Source organism: Dreissena polymorpha, chromosome 13, assembly GCF_020536995.1.
Source record: "Dreissena polymorpha isolate Duluth1 chromosome 13, UMN_Dpol_1.0, whole genome shotgun sequence".
In the NCBI taxonomy this organism is placed as follows: Eukaryota; Metazoa; Mollusca; class Bivalvia; order Myida; family Dreissenidae; genus Dreissena; species Dreissena polymorpha.
In genome coordinates this window covers 58,251,852-58,273,726 of record NC_068367.1, presented here as the reverse complement: position 1 = coordinate 58,273,726, position 21,875 = coordinate 58,251,852, and the positions used below count along the sequence as shown (strand labels likewise).

General features: G+C 37.1%; 3 long non-coding RNA genes across 5 annotated transcripts; 2 read left to right on the top strand and 1 right to left on the bottom strand.

Annotated features, from left to right (window-relative positions):
- Positions 1-1,931: 1,931 nt before the first annotated feature.
- Positions 1,932-12,810, bottom strand: LOC127856319 (uncharacterized). Of its 3 annotated transcripts, none has more exons than XR_008037960.1 (7): positions 12,188-12,810; positions 11,606-11,706; positions 9,211-11,098; positions 8,629-8,729; positions 6,234-8,121; positions 5,652-5,752; positions 1,932-2,172 (listed from the first exon to the last, which is right to left on the bottom strand). It is a non-coding gene; the product is annotated as an uncharacterized LOC127856319 (long non-coding RNA). The 3 variants fall into 3 exon arrangements; XR_008037959.1 differs by lacking the exon at positions 5,652-5,752 and adding an exon at positions 2,678-2,778; XR_008037958.1 differs by lacking the exon at positions 1,932-2,172 and adding an exon at positions 4,549-5,144.
- A 373-nt stretch (positions 12,811-13,183) lies between these two features.
- Positions 13,184-14,302, top strand: LOC127856320 (uncharacterized). The gene is made up of 3 exons (XR_008037961.1): positions 13,184-13,327; positions 13,810-13,876; positions 14,150-14,302. It is a non-coding gene; the product is annotated as an uncharacterized LOC127856320 (long non-coding RNA).
- A 327-nt stretch (positions 14,303-14,629) lies between these two features.
- LOC127856324 (uncharacterized) lies at positions 14,630-16,484 on the top strand. The gene is made up of 2 exons (XR_008037964.1): positions 14,630-14,725; positions 15,094-16,484. It is a non-coding gene; the product is annotated as an uncharacterized LOC127856324 (long non-coding RNA).
- Positions 16,485-21,875: the final 5,391 nt, after the last annotated feature.

Below are 21,875 nucleotides of genomic sequence, written 5' to 3'. Positions count from 1 at the left end.
TGAAATTCAGTACTCTAAGGGCTTAACAGAACCAAAAGCCAGATATTACAGATAATGCCCAACCTACAGAAATGCTTTATAGGTTGAAATATAAAGTTATTTGTCTGAAAAACTAGTGCTATTAATCATCAGCTATGTTGCTCCACTGGCCGCAATTCTGTAAAACATAGTGTATATATGGAAATACCTAGTCTACCACCTGCACCGCACCACTACGTCACTGTAAAATACACAGCTAAGTAGTACTTTAACGAACAAACTGAAATCATGTGTAATTAAACAATCAGTATGAGGACTCACATTGAAAATCATGTCCAGTGCCCCAGTCAGAGCAAGACAGCTAGCGGATTGTTGACCATCTCGGCTCAAGGACAAACGGCAGGCCGACAAACAAAGAGAAAATGGCATAAATGGGTTGCATGCATGTAATTTTGCATATTTTTCATCTGCTCTCCACTGAAACTTCAATCTATGGACATAATAATATTTACATTTAAGATTTGTTGGAAATGTTACCCTTACTTGTCCATACCAGGTCCCCCACCCATCCGGAACCGTCTCTAAAACCACCTAAAACATCCATTTGGACCAAAATATGGACACCTCTCATCTATTTTAGCAACCCAAATCATTCAAAACATTCATTAAATTCATTTCTACTTGTCTCGCTTGCAGACGAATCCATGTGACCTTGACATTGCAGTAAATGTGCTTTTTAAAGGTTTATATTACACTAATATCGATTCCCATAGGGTCCCATTATAAAACTGACAACTTTCACAGCATTTTTCTTGCCTTTCCGACGTATCAATTTTTCCGAACCTGGTATCATTTTAAAGATGGATCTGTCATCTTCCAATAATTGCAATCAAAAACATACGTCTCGCAACTTCTAAGAAAGTAAATCGCTGTCGAATGAACCCACCGTAGAAAAAACGTGTTTCGGAATCCTAATTTCGACAAAAGCCCCACACAATAGAAAACCACACCCTCAAAAGTTCATTTTTTAAGTTAGCTTCCAATCCAAGGCATCAAAGTACTCCAGACAATACAGGATATTACAAATAACCACAAAAGTCATGTCTCACATTGTTAAATGGCTTATATTCAAGAAGAGAAAAGGAACTCTTTAGAAATAGGCACTACTTTCGAATGGACCACGGAGGGATACACAATGATTTAGTGTAATGTAACCTTTAAGGGAACTCAACTTTGTCCTATCTTTTTCAAACTTTCTCCACATGAGATTTCAACTATTTCCACAATGAATATGCAATTTCAGTGCATTCGGATGGGGGTAAAGGCCTTAAAATGGCCATTTGAAGCGGTGACTAAATTGGCCGCAGTCAAGTCGGAATGCATGATTTAGTCTAAGTGACGACAGCTGATTTTGCGTCTCCCAATTATTGTTACGCGTAACTTTCATGGCAAAAACTGGTATCATTGCATGCGAAATTCACCAATATATCAGCAAAGGCCCAAATAAATGTATTGATTGTGAATCAGTGTACTTTTCTTGATGAAATAGGAGACTTTTTTTTAATTTTAAGCACTTTTTTCAATAAAAAAACTCACTGACAGCATATAAAATTATCTTTTTTTTCAATTAAAAGAATCGTACAATACACATTCACAATTGCAATTACAAAAATTAATGCTATTATGATGAGAGGCATAATTTTCAGCTTTCAAGCTGATACAAGCCGGCTACCCAAAATTAACACTTAAAAAGGCGCAAATCGCTCCTTCAACAGCTTACGACACAAAGTGACACTTAATGCGCATCCAGATAGTCTCTCTCATATAAATAAGTCCTGTTAGCGACATTTTATTAAGTTCTCTTTAAAATCCAGTGTTGAAAGCGTAAGTTTTGCAAAAATGTCCACAGTCACCATGCAAAGAGCATGTTTGCTAAGGAATTCCTACGCGAGTGGCCACACTAATGTCGTGGCAGGAAAGTCATTTGGGTGTGATTCCTCTGTAGTTCAGTGAACATTCATTCCACTACCTGGGGATGACTATCAGGATCAATTTTCCCAGCTTGGTGTAGTGTTGACCTTTCAGGATGTTGATGGATCGTCCACAAGCGCTGCACCACTGCGGCCTCTGTTCAGGACACAGAGTCGGATTGAGGTGTACACAAACCCGCAGTCAGGCAAGGATCATCCAGACCTTTAATAAAATAAAATGTTTGGCCCCTGAAACTGGCAATTATGTTCAACACTGAGATAAGGATACACATAGAGGAGACATCATGCCATGGCTTTCTCATTATTGACACGGCAAACTCGAGCAGCCGGGGACTTGGCTCTAAACAAAAACAGGTATGCTCCATCAATGTGAGCAGATGGCATGTCAGAGTTAAAAAGGGCAAACAAACATACAAAAGAGATATGTAGGAAATTAGAAATTAAATGCCAGAAGTAATTTTAAGTATTGTTTTTTCTGTCTGCAAGGGTTGCTGTGGAAAATAGTGCTTAACGCATAGTTTGGCCTGTAGGGGTTCTGCTAGCAAGAACAAATCGAAGTCATATCTGCCCGCGAAACTGTAAGCTTGAGATAACCATATCTGATGAAGTACTGCTTTGAGAATGCATTCTTATGTACTTGAACCAGATCGCATTGACAGCACAAGGCGTCAGACCCCCAAAAGTGTGAGGCTTTCAATAGTGCTTACCTGATACCAGACCGCATTGCCCGAGACAGTGACTTTCTCCCGGAACTGCACAGGCTGCATCCGCAGCACAATCCTTAAGCTCAATCATGGTCTGGCTGACTCTGAAATAGTGAAAATCTGAATTTACAGATGCTCATTTGTCTAAGTTTATGAGTTTATTGCCTATCTTATTAAAAGCAAACACAATGACATGCTTAAAAAGACATGTGCATTTCTGAAAAGACATACAGCTGCCCGATACTTGACTAGGAAAAGGCGCTATGGTCTTCACTCTGAAATTCATTACTCTAAGGGCTTAACAGAACAAAAGCCAGATCTTACAGCTAATTGGCCCCACCTACAGCTAAATATGCTTTATAGGTTGAAAATAAAGTTATTTGTCTGAAGAACTAGTGCTATTAACTCATCAGCTATGTTGCTCCACTGGCCGCAATTCTGTAAACATAGTGTATATATGGAAATACCTAGTCTACCACCTGCACCGCACCACTACGTCCACTGTAAAAATACACAGCTAAGTTAGTACTTTAACGAACAAACTGAAATTCATGTGTTAATTAAACAATCAGTATGATGACTCACATTGAAATCATGTCCAGTGCACCAGTCAGAGCAAGACAGCTAGCGGATTGTTGACCATCTACGGCTCAAGGACAAACGGCCAGGCCGACAAACAAAGAGAAAATGGCATAAATGGGTTGCATGCATGTAATTTTGCATATTTTTCATCTTGCTCTCCACCTGAAACTTCAATCTATGGACATAATAATATTTACATTTAAGATTTGTTGGAAATGTTACCCTTACTTGTCCATACCAGGTCCCCCACCCATCCGGAACCGTCTAAAACCACCTAAAACATCCATTTGGACCAAAATATTGACACCTCTCATCTATTTTAGCACCCAATCATCAAAACATTCATTAAAATTCATTTTCTACTTGTCTCGCTTGCAGACGAATCCATGTGACCTTGACATTGCAGTAAATGTGCTTTTTAAAGGTTATATTACACTAATATCGATTCCCATAGGGTCCCATTATAAAACTGACAACTTTCACAGCATTTTTCTTGCCTTTCCGACGTATCAATTTTTCCGAACCTGGTATCATTTTAAAGATGGATCTGTCATCTTCCAATAATTGCAATCAAAAACATACCGTCTCGCAACTTCTAAGAAAGTAAATCGCTGTCGAATGAACCCACCGTAGAAAAACGTGTTTCGGAATCCTAATTTCGACAAAAGCCCCACACAATAGAAAACACACCCTCAAAAGTTCATCTTTTAAGTTAGCTTCCAATCCAAGGCATCAAAGTACTCCAGACACATACAGAATATTACAAATAACCACAAAAGTCATGTCTCACATTGTTAAATGGCTTATATTCAAGAAGAGAAAAGGAACTCTTTAGAAATAGGCACTACTTTCGAATGGACCACGGAGGGATACACAATGATTTAGTGTAATGTAACCTTTAAGGGAACTCAACTTTGTCCTATCTTTTTCAAACTTTCTCCACATGAGATTTCAACTATTTCCACAATGAATATGCAATTTCAGTGCATTCGGATGGGGGTAAAGGCCTTAAAATGGCCATTTGAAGCGGTGACTAAATTGGCCGCAGTCAAGTCGGAATGCATGATTTTAGTCTAAGTGACGACAGCTGATTTTGCGTCTCCAATTATTGTTACGCGTAACTTTCATGGCAAAAACTGGTATCATTGCATGCGAAATTCACCAATATATCAGCAAAAGGCCCAAATAAATGTATTGATTGTGAATCAGTGTACTTTTCTTGATGAAATAGGAGACTTTTTTTTAATTTTAAGCACTTTTTTCAATAAAAAACTCACTGACAGCATATAAAATCATGTTTTTTAAGAAAATTATTATTAAAAGCTTCACTTACAATCTAAACATACACATTGCAATTACAAAAATTAATGCTATTATGATGAGAGGCATAATTTTCAGCTTTCAAGCTGATACAAGCCGGCTACCCAAATTTAACACTTAAAAAGGCGCAAATCGCTCCTTCAACAGCTTACGACACAAAGTGACACTTAATGCGCATCCAGATAGTCTCTCTCATATAAATAAGTCCTGTTAGCGACATTTTATTAAGTATTCTCTTTAAAATCCAGTGTTGAAAGCGTAAGTTTTGCAAAAATGTCCACAGTCACCATGCAAAAGAGCATGTTTGCTAAGGAATTCCTACGCGAGTGGCCACACTAATGTCGTGGCAGGAAAGTCATTTGGGTGTGATTCCTCTGTAGTTCAGTGAACATTCATTCCACTACCTGGGGATGACTATCAGGATCAATTTTCCCAGCTTGGTGTAGTGTTGACCTTTCAGGATGTTGATGGATCGTCCACAAGCGCTGCACCACTGCGGCCTCTGTTCAGGACACAGAGTCGGATTGAGGTGTACACAAACCCGCAGTCAGGCAAGGATCATCCAGACCTTTAATAAAATAAAATGTTTAGGCCCCTGAAACTGGCAATTATGTTCAACACTGAGATAAGGATACACATAGAGGAGACATCATGCCATGGCTTTCTCATTATTGACACGGCAAACTCGAGCAGCCGGGGACTTGGCTCTAAACAAAAACAGGTATGCTCCATCAATGTGAGCAAGATGGCATGTCAGAGTTAAAAAGGGCAAACAAACATACAAAAGAGATATGTAGGAAATTAGAAATTAAATGCCAGAAGTAATTTTAAGTATTGTTTTTCTGTCTGCAAGGGTTGCTGTGGAAAATAGTGCTTAACGCATAGTTTGGCCTGTAGGGGTTCTGCTAGCAAGAACAAATCGAAGTCATATCTGCCCGCGAACTGTAAGCTTGAGATAACCATATCTGATGAAGTACTGCTTTGAGAATGCATTCTTATTGTACTTGAACCAGATCGCATTGACAGCACAAGGCGTCAGACCCCCCAAAAGTGTGAGGCTTTCAATAGTGCTTACCTGATACCAGACCGCATTGCCCGAGACAGTGACTTTCTCCCGGAACTGCACAGGCTGCATCCGCAGCACAATCCTTAAGCTCAATCATGGTCTGGCTGACTCTGAAATAGTGAAATCTGAATTTACAGATGCTCATTTGTCTAAAGTTTATGAGTTTATTGCCTATCTTATTAAAAGCAAACACAATGACATGCTTAAAAAGACATGTGCATTTCTGAAAAGACATACAGCTGCCCGATACTTGACTAGGAAAAGGCGCTATGGTCTTCACTCTGAAATTCATTACTCTAAGGGCTTAACAGAACAAAAGCCAGATCTTACAGCTAATTGGCCCCACCTACAGCTAAATATGCTTTATAGGTTGAAAATAAAGTTATTTGTCTGAAGAACTAGTGCTATTAACTCATCAGCTATGTTGCTCCACTGGCCGCAATTCTGTAAACATAGTGTATATATGGAAATACCTAGTCTACCACCTGCACCGCACCACTACGTCCACTGTAAAAATACACAGCTAAGTTAGTACTTTAACGAACAAACTGAAATTCATGTGTTAATTAAACAATCAGTATGATGACTCACATTGAAATCATGTCCAGTGCACCAGTCAGAGCAAGACAGCTAGCGGATTGTTGACCATCTACGGCTCAAGGACAAACGGCCAGGCCGACAAACAAAGAGAAAAATGGCATAAATGGGTTGCATGCATGTAATTTTGCATATTTTTCATCTTGCTCTCCACCTGAAACTTCAATCTATGGACATAATAATATTTACATTTAAGATTTGTTGGAAATGTTACCCTTACTTGTCCATACCAGGTCCCCCACCCATCCGGAACCGTCTAAAACCACCTAAAACATCCATTTGGACCAAAATATTGACACCTCTCATCTATTTTAGCACCCAAATCATCAAAACATTCATTAAAATTCATTTTCTACTTGTCTCGCTTGCAGACGAATCCATGTGACCTTGACATTGCAGTAAATGTGCTTTTTAAAGGTTATATTACACTAATATCGATTCCCATAGGGTCCCATTATAAAACTGACAACTTTCACAGCATTTTTCTTGCCTTTCCGACGTATCAATTTTTCCGAACCTGGTATCATTTTAAAGATGGATCTGTCATCTTCCAATAATTGCAATCAAAAACATACCGTCTCGCAACTTCTAAGAAAGTAAATCGCTGTCGAATGAACCCACCGTAGAAAAACGTGTTTCGGAATCCTAATTTCGACAAAAGCCCCACACAATAGAAAACACACCCTCAAAAGTTCATCTTTTAAGTTAGCTTCCAATCCAAGGCATCAAAGTACTCCAGACACATACAGAATATTACAAATAACCACAAAAGTCATGTCTCACATTGTTAAATGGCTTATATTCAAGAAGAGAAAAGGAACTCTTTAGAAATAGGCACTACTTTCGAATGGACCACGGAGGGATACACAATGATTTAGTGTAATGTAACCTTTAAGGGAACTCAACTTTGTCCTATCTTTTTCAAACTTTCTCCACATGAGATTTCAACTATTTCCACAATGAATATGCAATTTCAGTGCATTCGGATGGGGGTAAAGGCCTTAAAATGGCCATTTGAAGCGGTGACTAAATTGGCCGCAGTCAAGTCGGAATGCATGATTTTTAGTCTAAGTGACGACAGCTGATTTTGCGTCTCCAATTATTGTTACGCGTAACTTTCATGGCAAAAACTGGTATCATTGCATGCGAAATTCACCAATATATCAGCAAAAGGCCCAAATAAATGTATTGATTGTGAATCAGTGTACTTTTCTTGATGAAATAGGAGACTTTTTTTTAATTTTAAGCACTTTTTTCAATAAAAAACTCACTGACAGCATATAAAATCATGTTTTTTAAGAAAATTATTATTAAAAGCTTCACTTACAATCTAAACATACACATTGCAATTACAAAAATTAATGCTATTATGATGAGAGGCATAATTTTCAGCTTTCAAGCTGATACAAGCCGGCTACCCAAATTTAACACTTAAAAAGGCGCAAATCGCTCCTTCAACAGCTTACGACACAAAGTGACACTTAATGCGCATCCAGATAGTCTCTCTCATATAAATAAGTCCTGTTAGCGACATTTTATTAAGTATTCTCTTTAAAATCCAGTGTTGAAAGCGTAAGTTTTGCAAAAATGTCCACAGTCACCATGCAAAAGAGCATGTTTGCTAAGGAATTCCTACGCGAGTGGCCACACTAATGTCGTGGCAGGAAAGTCATTTGGGTGTGATTCCTCTGTAGTTCAGTGAACATTCATTCCACTACCTGGGGATGACTATCAGGATCAATTTTCCCAGCTTGGTGTAGTGTTGACCTTTCAGGATGTTGATGGATCGTCCACAAGCGCTGCACCACTGCGGCCTCTGTTCAGGACACAGAGTCGGATTGAGGTGTACACAAACCCGCAGTCAGGCAAGGATCATCCAGACCTTTAATAAAATAAAATGTTTAGGCCCCTGAAACTGGCAATTATGTTCAACACTGAGATAAGGATACACATAGAGGAGACATCATGCCATGGCTTTCTCATTATTGACACGGCAAACTCGAGCAGCCGGGGACTTGGCTCTAAACAAAAACAGGTATGCTCCATCAATGTGAGCAAGATGGCATGTCAGAGTTAAAAAGGGCAAACAAACATACAAAAGAGATATGTAGGAAATTAGAAATTAAATGCCAGAAGTAATTTTAAGTATTGTTTTTCTGTCTGCAAGGGTTGCTGTGGAAAATAGTGCTTAACGCATAGTTTGGCCTGTAGGGGTTCTGCTAGCAAGAACAAATCGAAGTCATATCTGCCCGCGAACTGTAAGCTTGAGATAACCATATCTGATGAAGTACTGCTTTGAGAATGCATTCTTATTGTACTTGAACCAGATCGCATTGACAGCACAAGGCGTCAGACCCCCCAAAAGTGTGAGGCTTTCAATAGTGCTTACCTGATACCAGACCGCATTGCCCGAGACAGTGACTTTCTCCCGGAACTGCACAGGCTGCATCCGCAGCACAATCCTTAAGCTCAATCATGGTCTGGCTGACTCTGAAATAGTGAAATCTGAATTTACAGATGCTCATTTGTCTAAAGTTTATGAGTTTATTGCCTATCTTATTAAAAGCAAACACAATGACATGCTTAAAAAGACATGTGCATTTCTGAAAAGACATACAGCTGCCCGATACTTGACTAGGAAAAGGCGCTATGGTCTTCACTCTGAAATTCATTACTCTAAGGGCTTAACAGAACAAAAGCCAGATCTTACAGCTAATTGGCCCCACCTACAGCTAAATATGCTTTATAGGTTGAAAATAAAGTTATTTGTCTGAAGAACTAGTGCTATTAACTCATCAGCTATGTTGCTCCACTGGCCGCAATTCTGTAAACATAGTGTATATATGGAAATACCTAGTCTACCACCTGCACCGCACCACTACGTCCACTGTAAAAATACACAGCTAAGTTAGTACTTTAACGAACAAACTGAAATTCATGTGTTAATTAAACAATCAGTATGATGACTCACATTGAAATCATGTCCAGTGCACCAGTCAGAGCAAGACAGCTAGCGGATTGTTGACCATCTACGGCTCAAGGACAAACGGCCAGGCCGACAAACAAAGAGAAAAATGGCATAAATGGGTTGCATGCATGTAATTTTGCATATTTTTCATCTTGCTCTCCACCTGAAACTTCAATCTATGGACATAATAATATTTACATTTAAGATTTGTTGGAAATGTTACCCTTACTTGTCCATACCAGGTCCCCCACCCATCCGGAACCGTCTAAAACCACCTAAAACATCCATTTGGACCAAAATATTGACACCTCTCATCTATTTTAGCACCCAAATCATCAAAACATTCATTAAAATTCATTTTCTACTTGTCTCGCTTGCAGACGAATCCATGTGACCTTGACATTGCAGTAAATGTGCTTTTTAAAGGTTATATTACACTAATATCGATTCCCATAGGGTCCCATTATAAAACTGACAACTTTCACAGCATTTTTCTTGCCTTTCCGACGTATCAATTTTTCCGAACCTGGTATCATTTTAAAGATGGATCTGTCATCTTCCAATAATTGCAATCAAAAACATACCGTCTCGCAACTTCTAAGAAAGTAAATCGCTGTCGAATGAACCCACCGTAGAAAAACGTGTTTCGGAATCCTAATTTCGACAAAAGCCCCACACAATAGAAAACACACCCTCAAAAGTTCATCTTTTAAGTTAGCTTCCAATCCAAGGCATCAAAGTACTCCAGACACATACAGAATATTACAAATAACCACAAAAGTCATGTCTCACATTGTTAAATGGCTTATATTCAAGAAGAGAAAAGGAACTCTTTAGAAATAGGCACTACTTTCGAATGGACCACGGAGGGATACACAATGATTTAGTGTAATGTAACCTTTAAGGGAACTCAACTTTGTCCTATCTTTTTCAAACTTTCTCCACATGAGATTTCAACTATTTCCACAATGAATATGCAATTTCAGTGCATTCGGATGGGGGTAAAGGCCTTAAAATGGCCATTTGAAGCGGTGACTAAATTGGCCGCAGTCAAGTCGGAATGCATGATTTTTAGTCTAAGTGACGACAGCTGATTTTGCGTCTCCAATTATTGTTACGCGTAACTTTCATGGCAAAAACTGGTATCATTGCATGCGAAATTCACCAATATATCAGCAAAAGGCCCAAATAAATGTATTGATTGTGAATCAGTGTACTTTTCTTGATGAAATAGGAGACTTTTTTTTAATTTTAAGCACTTTTTTCAATAAAAAACTCACTGACAGCATATAAAATCATGTTTTTTAAGAAAATTATTATTAAAAGCTTCACTTACAATCTAAACATACACATTGCAATTACAAAAATTAATGCTATTATGATGAGAGGCATAATTTTCAGCTTTCAAGCTGATACAAGCCGGCTACCCAAATTTAACACTTAAAAAGGCGCAAATCGCTCCTTCAACAGCTTACGACACAAAGTGACACTTAATGCGCATCCAGATAGTCTCTCTCATATAAATAAGTCCTGTTAGCGACATTTTATTAAGTATTCTCTTTAAAATCCAGTGTTGAAAGCGTAAGTTTTGCAAAAATGTCCACAGTCACCATGCAAAAGAGCATGTTTGCTAAGGAATTCCTACGCGAGTGGCCACACTAATGTCGTGGCAGGAAAGTCATTTGGGTGTGATTCCTCTGTAGTTCAGTGAACATTCATTCCACTACCTGGGGATGACTATCAGGATCAATTTTCCCAGCTTGGTGTAGTGTTGACCTTTCAGGATGTTGATGGATCGTCCACAAGCGCTGCACCACTGCGGCCTCTGTTCAGGACACAGAGTCGGATTGAGGTGTACACAAACCCGCAGTCAGGCAAGGATCATCCAGACCTTTAATAAAATAAAATGTTTAGGCCCCTGAAACTGGCAATTATGTTCAACACTGAGATAAGGATACACATAGAGGAGACATCATGCCATGGCTTTCTCATTATTGACACGGCAAACTCGAGCAGCCGGGGACTTGGCTCTAAACAAAAACAGGTATGCTCCATCAATGTGAGCAAGATGGCATGTCAGAGTTAAAAAGGGCAAACAAACATACAAAAGAGATATGTAGGAAATTAGAAATTAAATGCCAGAAGTAATTTTAAGTATTGTTTTTCTGTCTGCAAGGGTTGCTGTGGAAAATAGTGCTTAACGCATAGTTTGGCCTGTAGGGGTTCTGCTAGCAAGAACAAATCGAAGTCATATCTGCCCGCGAACTGTAAGCTTGAGATAACCATATCTGATGAAGTACTGCTTTGAGAATGCATTCTTATTGTACTTGAACCAGATCGCATTGACAGCACAAGGCGTCAGACCCCCCAAAAGTGTGAGGCTTTCAATAGTGCTTACCTGATACCAGACCGCATTGCCCGAGACAGTGACTTTCTCCCGGAACTGCACAGGCTGCATCCGCAGCACAATCCTTAAGCTCAATCATGGTCTGGCTGACTCTGAAATAGTGAAATCTGAATTTACAGATGCTCATTTGTCTAAAGTTTATGAGTTTATTGCCTATCTTATTAAAAGCAAACACAATGACATGCTTAAAAAGACATGTGCATTTCTGAAAAGACATACAGCTGCCCGATACTTGACTAGGAAAAGGCGCTATGGTCTTCACTCTGAAATTCATTACTCTAAGGGCTTAACAGAACAAAAGCCAGATCTTACAGCTAATTGGCCCCACCTACAGCTAAATATGCTTTATAGGTTGAAAATAAAGTTATTTGTCTGAAGAACTAGTGCTATTAACTCATCAGCTATGTTGCTCCACTGGCCGCAATTCTGTAAACATAGTGTATATATGGAAATACCTAGTCTACCACCTGCACCGCACCACTACGTCCACTGTAAAAATACACAGCTAAGTTAGTACTTTAACGAACAAACTGAAATTCATGTGTTAATTAAACAATCAGTATGATGACTCACATTGAAATCATGTCCAGTGCACCAGTCAGAGCAAGACAGCTAGCGGATTGTTGACCATCTACGGCTCAAGGACAAACGGCCAGGCCGACAAACAAAGAGAAAAATGGCATAAATGGGTTGCATGCATGTAATTTTGCATATTTTTCATCTTGCTCTCCACCTGAAACTTCAATCTATGGACATAATAATATTTACATTTAAGATTTGTTGGAAATGTTACCCTTACTTGTCCATACCAGGTCCCCCACCCATCCGGAACCGTCTAAAACCACCTAAAACATCCATTTGGACCAAAATATTGACACCTCTCATCTATTTTAGCACCCAAATCATCAAAACATTCATTAAAATTCATTTTCTACTTGTCTCGCTTGCAGACGAATCCATGTGACCTTGACATTGCAGTAAATGTGCTTTTTAAAGGTTATATTACACTAATATCGATTCCCATAGGGTCCCATTATAAAACTGACAACTTTCACAGCATTTTTCTTGCCTTTCCGACGTATCAATTTTTCCGAACCTGGTATCATTTTAAAGATGGATCTGTCATCTTCCAATAATTGCAATCAAAAACATACCGTCTCGCAACTTCTAAGAAAGTAAATCGCTGTCGAATGAACCCACCGTAGAAAAAACGTGTTTCGGAATCCTAATTTCGACAAAAGCCCCACACAATAGAAAACACACCCTCAAAAGTTCATCTTTTAAGTTAGCTTCCAATCCAAGGCATCAAAGTACTCCAGACACATACAGAATATTACAAATAACCACAAAAGTCATGTCTCACATTGTTAAATGGCTTATATTCAAGAAGAGAAAAGGAACTCTTTAGAAATAGGCACTACTTTCGAATGGACCACGGAGGGATACACAATGATTTAGTGTAATGTAACCTATAGCATGAATATGTCCTTTAAACACTGGCACAATTGGTGGTTTGTAATCCGCTTATCTAATTCAAATTATTCCCCTTGAAAGACACTGTTTCGTTTGAGCAGTTCACAGGTAGCGCAACCTGTCTCGTAGTGTTCATTTTCAATGGATATTAAACGCTGTAAATCAAAATGACATCGTGTACTAATGGATGTCTTCAATCGAAGAAGGTTCGGAAATGATATTTCCACATGCTTAAAATAGGTAAGTGAAAGATATATGTGTATTTTGGCTTTGTGATTAATTTTCGCGACTCGCAAGTTTGACCCGGAAGTAAACTGTACGATAGCAACTGAATTGTTTACATGAAATGGTGGAAGATTTAGATTTGACTTTAAAATATCACGTCACAATTTATTAACACCAACACTATTCCATGTGAAATTTCACAAGACCAGGACACTTCGTTTTTAAATTTAAATGATTTATCGAATGTAAATGAACTTTATTTTGAAACTTCTCATCCAGCTACTCAAGATTTCTTTTATTGATATTGATGTAGAAGCTGTCAAAAAAACATCAGATACTGCGTTAATTGAAAAGTCTGAACTTCATGTGGCAGAAGCTGATAAACAAAACAAATTTAAGGTTGACTTTTTAAAATGTTTAAGCACAAATTTAATTAATTATTATTATTATAAAAAAGTGTTATGTAGATAAATAACCAATAATTTGATATTCTACAGGTTGGGAAGTTATTTTTCAAGACCCCGAGGAAGTGTGAGGTGTATGGAATCAGCTGTGAAGGATCTGGTATTTGAATTAATTTAATATCATTGCTATCCACAAACTGAATCAGTCTAAATGTAATCAACTACCAATTGATTATTTACTTTTTATTGTTGTGTGTGTGTGCGTGTGTGGTCTGGAGGATATCATTCTCGTCTAATATCAATCTTTTATGATAAGACAATAACCATGCATTATCTAAATGTTTCAAACCACCTATTAATTAATTGGAAAAAAAACTATTTGGGTATCTCAAGTAAGTTATTACGGTTTATTTATTGGTCTTCTGTTTCACAGGAAAGCAGGTGTTTTACCTCGCAGATGAAGGCCAGTCACATGGTAAAGATGCAAATGCTGTGGTCAGCAAGGTTCACCACTACCTCAACACATACGGTCTTGGCGAACAGCATGCTCACTTTCAGTGTGATAACTGTTGCGGCCAAAATAAAAACAACAGTCATCTGGTACCTTCTGTGAAGAGTTCTTGTAGGTTATAACAAGCACTTAGTTATTGTGTTTCTGATAGCTTTTTTAATGTTGAGAAATTAATTTAGCTAAACCTGTTGTTAAAAATATTTGTTTGCAGTAATGCAATTGCAAAATGGTAAAGCATGTTGATATGTAGTAAATATGTAAAAAAAATACTCTGGTATCAATCCCAAAAGGAAAATTCTCTTAAAATAATATATTGAAATGAGTCAACATTTTTAAGTCAGTCAATTACTACAAAATACATATTCTAAATTGTAGCCTGACCTTTTTTAATAATTATTTTTTAACATTTCAGGTGCACACAGAATCATCACACTAAGCTTTATGTTGATAAGACATACAAAGTTTACACCAGATTGGCATCTGGAAGTCAAAGTGGAGGTAAATTCCTTATCACAGTATGGTGTATGTGACCTGCATGATCCTTCTTGATAAACCTTGTTTGCATTTCCATAGGTCTATCCAGTTGTATAGTTCTGCTATGTAATAAAATAGAAAAATAATAAAACATAAATCAATTAAAAATAGTGTGTAGGTACATTATGTCTTGTAACAGGAAAATAAATATTCATTTTAATAGTTTCAGCTGTTTTATTGGTATGAAATTCTTGATATGGCAAACAAAATCCCATGCAAAATCATCCTTCAAACTTTGTAGTTTTTTATTACAACAACAAAAAAAAATAATTTGATAATAGGAAAACTATATTTTGCAATTGTTTTTTAATTAAATGGTAATCTTGATACAGAAACTTCAATGCAGAAATGTTGTCTGATGTCGCTGCGTCTGTGGGGTTATCGTCAAGGACGAGCCACAACATCCCCCAGCTTGTGGGGGACTCTTCCAATCCTGTTGTTATCTAAGACAGGAAGGATTACCTTACGACATTGTTTCACCACATAAAGAATGTCACCAAATTTCATCAATTTCCATGTGTCAGCGGAGCATCCCGGTGTTGTGGAATGCAGGGAATTTAGTGACTCACCAGTAGTCAGAATCACTCTCAGGAAGGTCTCGAAAGTGAATGTTAATGTGAGCTGTGACAACCTGCCATAAGAAATGTTTGCAAAAGGGCTTGATCTGGACCATCAGTGGTATTTATTTGAAAACATTCGTGAATTCTGTCGCATAGATGAATCAAAAACTTGACATGTCCGAAACGCGCTACTGGTGAGCAACAAAAAACAGACTGTGCCCCCCAAAAAAGAAGATGCATTAAGATGCGCATCTGATCTTCTCTGATAGTGCCACAACAATTACATACATCATGTATCAGTGTTTATTTTGGCCAAGGTATTGGGTGATATATTTTCCTCCAAACAATGCAAAAAATCCTCTATTCCTAGGAAAGCTAAAACATGTATACGATTGCTAAATGTGTCAGTTGACACAGGTTTTGAAATGTTCAATGCAAACGTTTGTTGTTCTAATTGCACAAGCTTGTTTTCAAGATTTTTATATCTCAAATTTACAAAACAAAAATCATTTTTTCCATGTAACCATGCAATTGTTTTCACCTTATGGACACAGACGGCCTTTCCGAAAAACTGGAAAAAAAATCAGTGTGAATATTGTATTTATTTATGTTTTACAATGAAAATCCTATATTTTTGCTTGTTTTGTTTCCATAGTAACAAAAACAAACAATTTTTATGTTTAAGTTATTGTTTATTTTGTCTATTTTTCTCTATCAGAAATAATGATAAATAATGATTATTTCATTTACTGAAACATTTAGTATCCAAGTGTACTTTCAACCAACACTTTTCAATGCTGTGTTTTTCCATTCTGTTGTGTTTGAGGTTACATTATACTTAAATACACATGTAACTGAATAAAAAAAGGAAATTGTTCATGGAACACACAAATTATTGATTGTTATTCTTTAACTAGTTACAAAACAGTGAAATAAATGTTGTGTTTGCCTTTAAACAAACACTTGATTGAAAATACAATTCATAGATTTATAAAAGGCGTGATTGTTTGCTCTGGTGATTATTAACATGTAGATCGGTTACCATAGCAACACAAATGGTACATTTTAAATGTCCATAATGCTGTTGTCAGTTTATTGCACTATAATTATGTATTTGACTAAAGGAAAGATTTTTGTTTTAATAAAACAATGTGCTTGTTGTTTGAATGTTTTCGTTGTTTTTTTGTATTAAATGATAACTTTTAGTGACGGTAAAATGTAGGGTTGGTCACTTTGGAAGGTCATAAAATAAGTTTTGAATGTGATAAATAAAAAATCTATATCATTTTTGTGAACTACAATGTTCAGAGAATTCAAAATTGCCAAAAAGTAAAAATGTGATTTTTTTAACACAAGACTGATTTTCCCAGCTTTGGTCACATATATATATATATATCGCCATGTACTAAATGAATAGCTTTACAAATGCATTACTGTGCTGCATACTTTAATTGACATAATTCTTGTTTACAGATCCAATCAGAAATTCGAAAAGAGTGTTATCGTTTCGTACTGAGACGAGAACGCAGTTCGTTCAAAAGACGCGCTCGTGACATGATGACGTCATTTAGATCACGTCACCGAGCGTCGTCCGCGATCTCTGACGCGCGAGATTTACCGAACGGAAAATCGACTATATAAAAGCCGGCACAATAACGCCTCTGAAACAATGGCCTCAACGGGCAGATGGTGAACGATGCTAATGAAAGTAATCCTATGGTCAAGATGACATCAAAAGATACCAATATAAAAGAAACGACGTTAGTAGAAAGTACACTAAACTACACTAAATTTCCGATGATGATATCGATGTCTTAGAACCTTGTGTGAGTATAATTACAACGTTTGACAATATTGTGCATTCATCAAGTATCGTCGTATTATGAATATACTTTGAATGTGGTCGATTGATGTAAACAATGTAGTTTGATTCTAAAAACGGAACCAAGTGGCACAAATAAAATGAAATGTGTGTAACATTGAAGAAATGTGTGTAACATTGAAGATGTAGACCCTAAAGCCCTGTGATTCCATATTAACGAATGGCGTTCTCGAAAATGAGCATTTTAAAATCACCAGTATTGACGTAAGGAAATAAAATTGTGAATACAACTTTAATGTGGCTTGGTTATTGTAACATGTACAGTTTTATCTGTCTACAATGACCGCGATATATCTGAGAAAAAGAGCAGCTGCGCTATTTGCTTGTAATAATTACAAGATGTTTATATGATCAACAAGCAAATAATATTATATTAGTATTTATAATGTACATAACTACCAGTTAAAACATACTATATAATTATGTAATAATGTTTTTTCAATTCGAACATGTCGTGAGCCAACTAAAAGTGTGTGAGATATTAGTCATGATATCGAGTACAATGTTGTGGTGGACATCTTATATTATGATGTTTATTTAAATGATACAGGTTTAAGGGAGAAGAGGTTATCCATCATCTTTGAATAATATAGATACCAGACTAAACCATAGTTTTAGAGGCAATATATCAAATAAACAGTTATACAACATAAAGATATGCGAATTTATGACAAACTCTGTAAAAGGTCGAATGGAACTCACTTCATACAATTTTACTATATTTTATTATATGTTTAAATATATTAAAGACCTTTTGTATGATTGCGTTTCACGAAATAAGAGTCTTACCATCATGAAGTATTCTATATATCACCTAATAAAAGTAAAACGCCATAACCTCAAATAACTCGAGAATGTCTGAAGATATTGGCTAAATGCATGTACGTGTGGGCACAAGTGATACACGAAAATACGTTAACGTTTACAGCATGAGAGCAAATCGCCAACGGTTGTCTAAACAAGGTACGAAGGTATTGGCAACTGAAACGTGTGTTGAAAGACCAGTGTTAACATAGAGTATATATCATAAGTATCTGTATCATAAATAACAGTGTTGTCTGAACTTTTATAATTTGTTAGACTTAGTTTTTGTTAAATGCTGTGGTAATGTATTTTAAGTATTTATTTACGAACATAATTGAAGTAAAAACCGGACTTTATTATTGACTAGTTTGTGATTACTTTCTTATTAATTAGTTAAATGCATCTTGAGTCATTTTGAAAGATTCTAATCATGCGATGTTGAATCCTGCTTCCCGTTATCTTTTTTTTCTCGTAATCGTAATAATGACGAGAAGTTCTTCAGAATTATATTTTTTAACAAAAGGCAGTAAACAAGTTATTTAAATAAAATTAAATCTCTCATTTGCGTTCTTTACAGCCTTAATAATTGCTTCCTTATATTTTAACATTGTATTGTCCACAACGAAACTTGTATTCTGCATCAGTTCACCGCGCCTTCGAATGACCTTGAGGTTGCTGTCTGTAATGATGTACTGCGGCATAAGAGTCGGATATTCTTACTGCCTCATCTTCCGGGCCGAGGCCTTGACCAAGATGATGAATCTGTAATTCGAACACTTTACGAGGATTTATTATTACTTTTGAACGGATTGCATCTGATGCTTCCGTGCGCATATTTGATGTAATGGTAGTTAACTGTAGATAATGGTTGGTTGTAACGCGGGGATTATTTGATGATTCCTTAAAAATGTAACTATTAAATTCGAAAGCCGCTATAATGGTCCTATCCAACATTTGTTTTTGACGAAGCAATGCTTGAATCATGCCCTGCCAAGTGTGCATTTTTCTGGGCACAATAAATTCATCAATGTCATTGAATGCTATGTAGTCAAATGCGTACATATTGTCGAGCAAACAGTCCCATATGCTTGCACTTTGTCCGTAATACCAAATCTGACTCTTCGTGAAATTGTGCTTCCATGGTTTCATAGTGATGTCCCCAAGATTTACATACATATTCAACACGCGCATTAAAGAGTCATGTATTTCGTAATTGTAAAAGATAAAATGACTTGCACCTACTATTTTAGTAACCTCAATGAATTCTATGAGCTTCATGGGAGATATATTGCCGAACAGGGGCGGTACGCATACTCCTATCTTTAAATCACCCGTACCTTGTGTCTTTTTTGTTGGAATTTTCACCTGAATATTTAGTTCATTTCGCAGAGATTGTGACTCGTGACCTTCTAGTAACAGCCCATTTTTGGCCAATAGATCCGTGGAAACCGTCATCGGTATTTCGCATGAAATTAATACGGCGGCATATTCTAAAGAGTGACTCTCCCGCGACCGATGAAATGTTGCTTTCGCCTTGGTCCCCGCTATATTACATAGTAACTCGCCTGGTTTTCTGTACGTTTCGTCAACTATTATTCCAACTATTCGTACAAATCGACCCTGTCTAACATCAAGAAATGCAGAATAAACGAATATATCCTTGCCAACCTGAACGAATACTTTGGGCGATTCATCTTTCGAGTTTCCTTGAAGCTTACTGGTAAATTGAGTGTTCGGTGAATGAGATGTACTTATGTTGTTAATCCGAATGATGGAGATGTAAATTCCAATGAGAAAAAGTTGAACAGTCGCTATAACTATAAGAAAACTGAATTTTATCAACATTATCACAGTTTATGTGAACCGAACACGTGTTGACAGTCCGACTACTTTCGAATGAATTCGTGTTATCTTTCATAATTGAATACGGAATGCATTTGAAAACACGTTGAACAAATTTGAGATCGCTTTCATTGCCATAAAAATGTGTCATGTCCTCATTCAGTAAAACAGTGTAATAAAAATATATCCAAATACATGTTTAAGACTAGTGTTATAGCTGTTACCTATAATGTATACCGTAATTATTTATAGTATATGACTTTACCGAGTAATGCGTATACAATAAGTTGCAACTACTTAACTTTACAACGTCCAAATTTGGCTAAATAAGATTACATCATATCGGTGTATGTGATATTTTTAACTGATACATATGGGCCGTGTTCCGTGAAAATGGGGTTTAATACATGTTTGTAAAGTGTCATCCCAGATTAGCCTGTGCAGTCCGCACCGACAGATCAGGGACGACACTTTCCGCCTAAACTGGATTTTTGCTAAGAATAAACTTTCTTGAAACGCAAAAAGCATAAAAGCGAACGAAAAGTGTCGTCCCTGATAAGCCTGTGCGGACCTCTCAGACTAATCTGGGATGACACTTTACGCACATGCATTAAACCCCCTTTTTACAGGGCACGGTCCATATATTATATCTCACATCATTGATAAGTTGCGAATATCTAACCATTTTATTATCGTTTGCTGTCCTTGGTGTTACTTTGTTACAACGCAAGACCAGATAACACGCTCGAACCAAGTGTTTTTGTATTTTTGAAACACACCTGGGGATTCTGCTTTTCCACAAAGAGCGCGCATATCTTTTAAATGATCATATCAACAAAGTTACATTAGATCGGGTTACATAAGTACGTTTAAACGGCTTTTAAATAATCATATCACCAAAGTTACATTAATTCTGTTAAAGAATGTATCTTACATTTATTTGTTATTCGCAATTGACATTTAAACTCGGCTTCTTTCTTAAATATTTTCGATTTTGTACCTGTCTCCATCCATTTAAAGTTTTAAAAGAGAAAATCACGTTTTGCGCGTATTAACACTTTCGATCTCAAGTTGCATACATTTCCAAACATATCCGTGGTGTGTGCCGGGATTTATGTACTTTCGCGATGGATATTTTCTGTATTGCGTTTGGACTGATGATTGTTACATTAATACATTGTAAAGGAGCCAATGAACAAACCAACCAGCCTTGTTTGTCATGCAATGACTAAGATTACAAAATGATGACAAGGATAACCCTGATTGGATACGAGCAAAAAAAAAAAAAAAACATCAAGCGACAATTTTACGACTATAAAATCAACTGTGGCGTAAGAATTTTGCGCTTTTGTTTTCTGGTTAAGGAGACCATACACCAAGCACGTTTTTAGACAGTTCGACCATGTTCTAAAGAAAATGCAGAACGAGATGTGAACTTGCTTGAACGTGTTGTTTTGGTCAGAAATATATATACAATGTGATTGAATGACGTTCATACACAGTTCGCGCTACGTGCAGCTCGTTCTTATCCCGTCATTTCCCGTTGCCAGAACGTCTTTTTCCAGTTCAAATATGGTCAATTTTCAAATTGTCCCCGTTGGTATACCGATTCCAGTCAGACCGAACCCGTCCTCTGCCAGTTCGATCACGTTCGTACGCAGTTCTTCTTTATTTGTTGTGCAAAGGTAACTCGTTCAAAGGCAGTTCTCACTCCGTCCTACTACGTTCTTAGTACGTTTAGGACGTAGATGCAGCCACGTTCTGCACGGCGATTATAAAACCGAATTCGTTCCTGCCAGTACTCATTTATGTTTCACGCTTTGAGCTGACCAGGCGTACATTTGTAATGCCTCCAAGAAATAATTCCGCCAAATTGGCAGTGCGGCAAAAGGCTGCCGCAATTAAAAAAAACACAAATCAATATCTCATCTGAAAAACGTCAAGAAAATGCAGAAGGTATTGAAAATCCTGAATCTGCCAAAACTAAAAATTAAAAGGAGCGCGCTGTGTCTCCGGTAGCTTCACT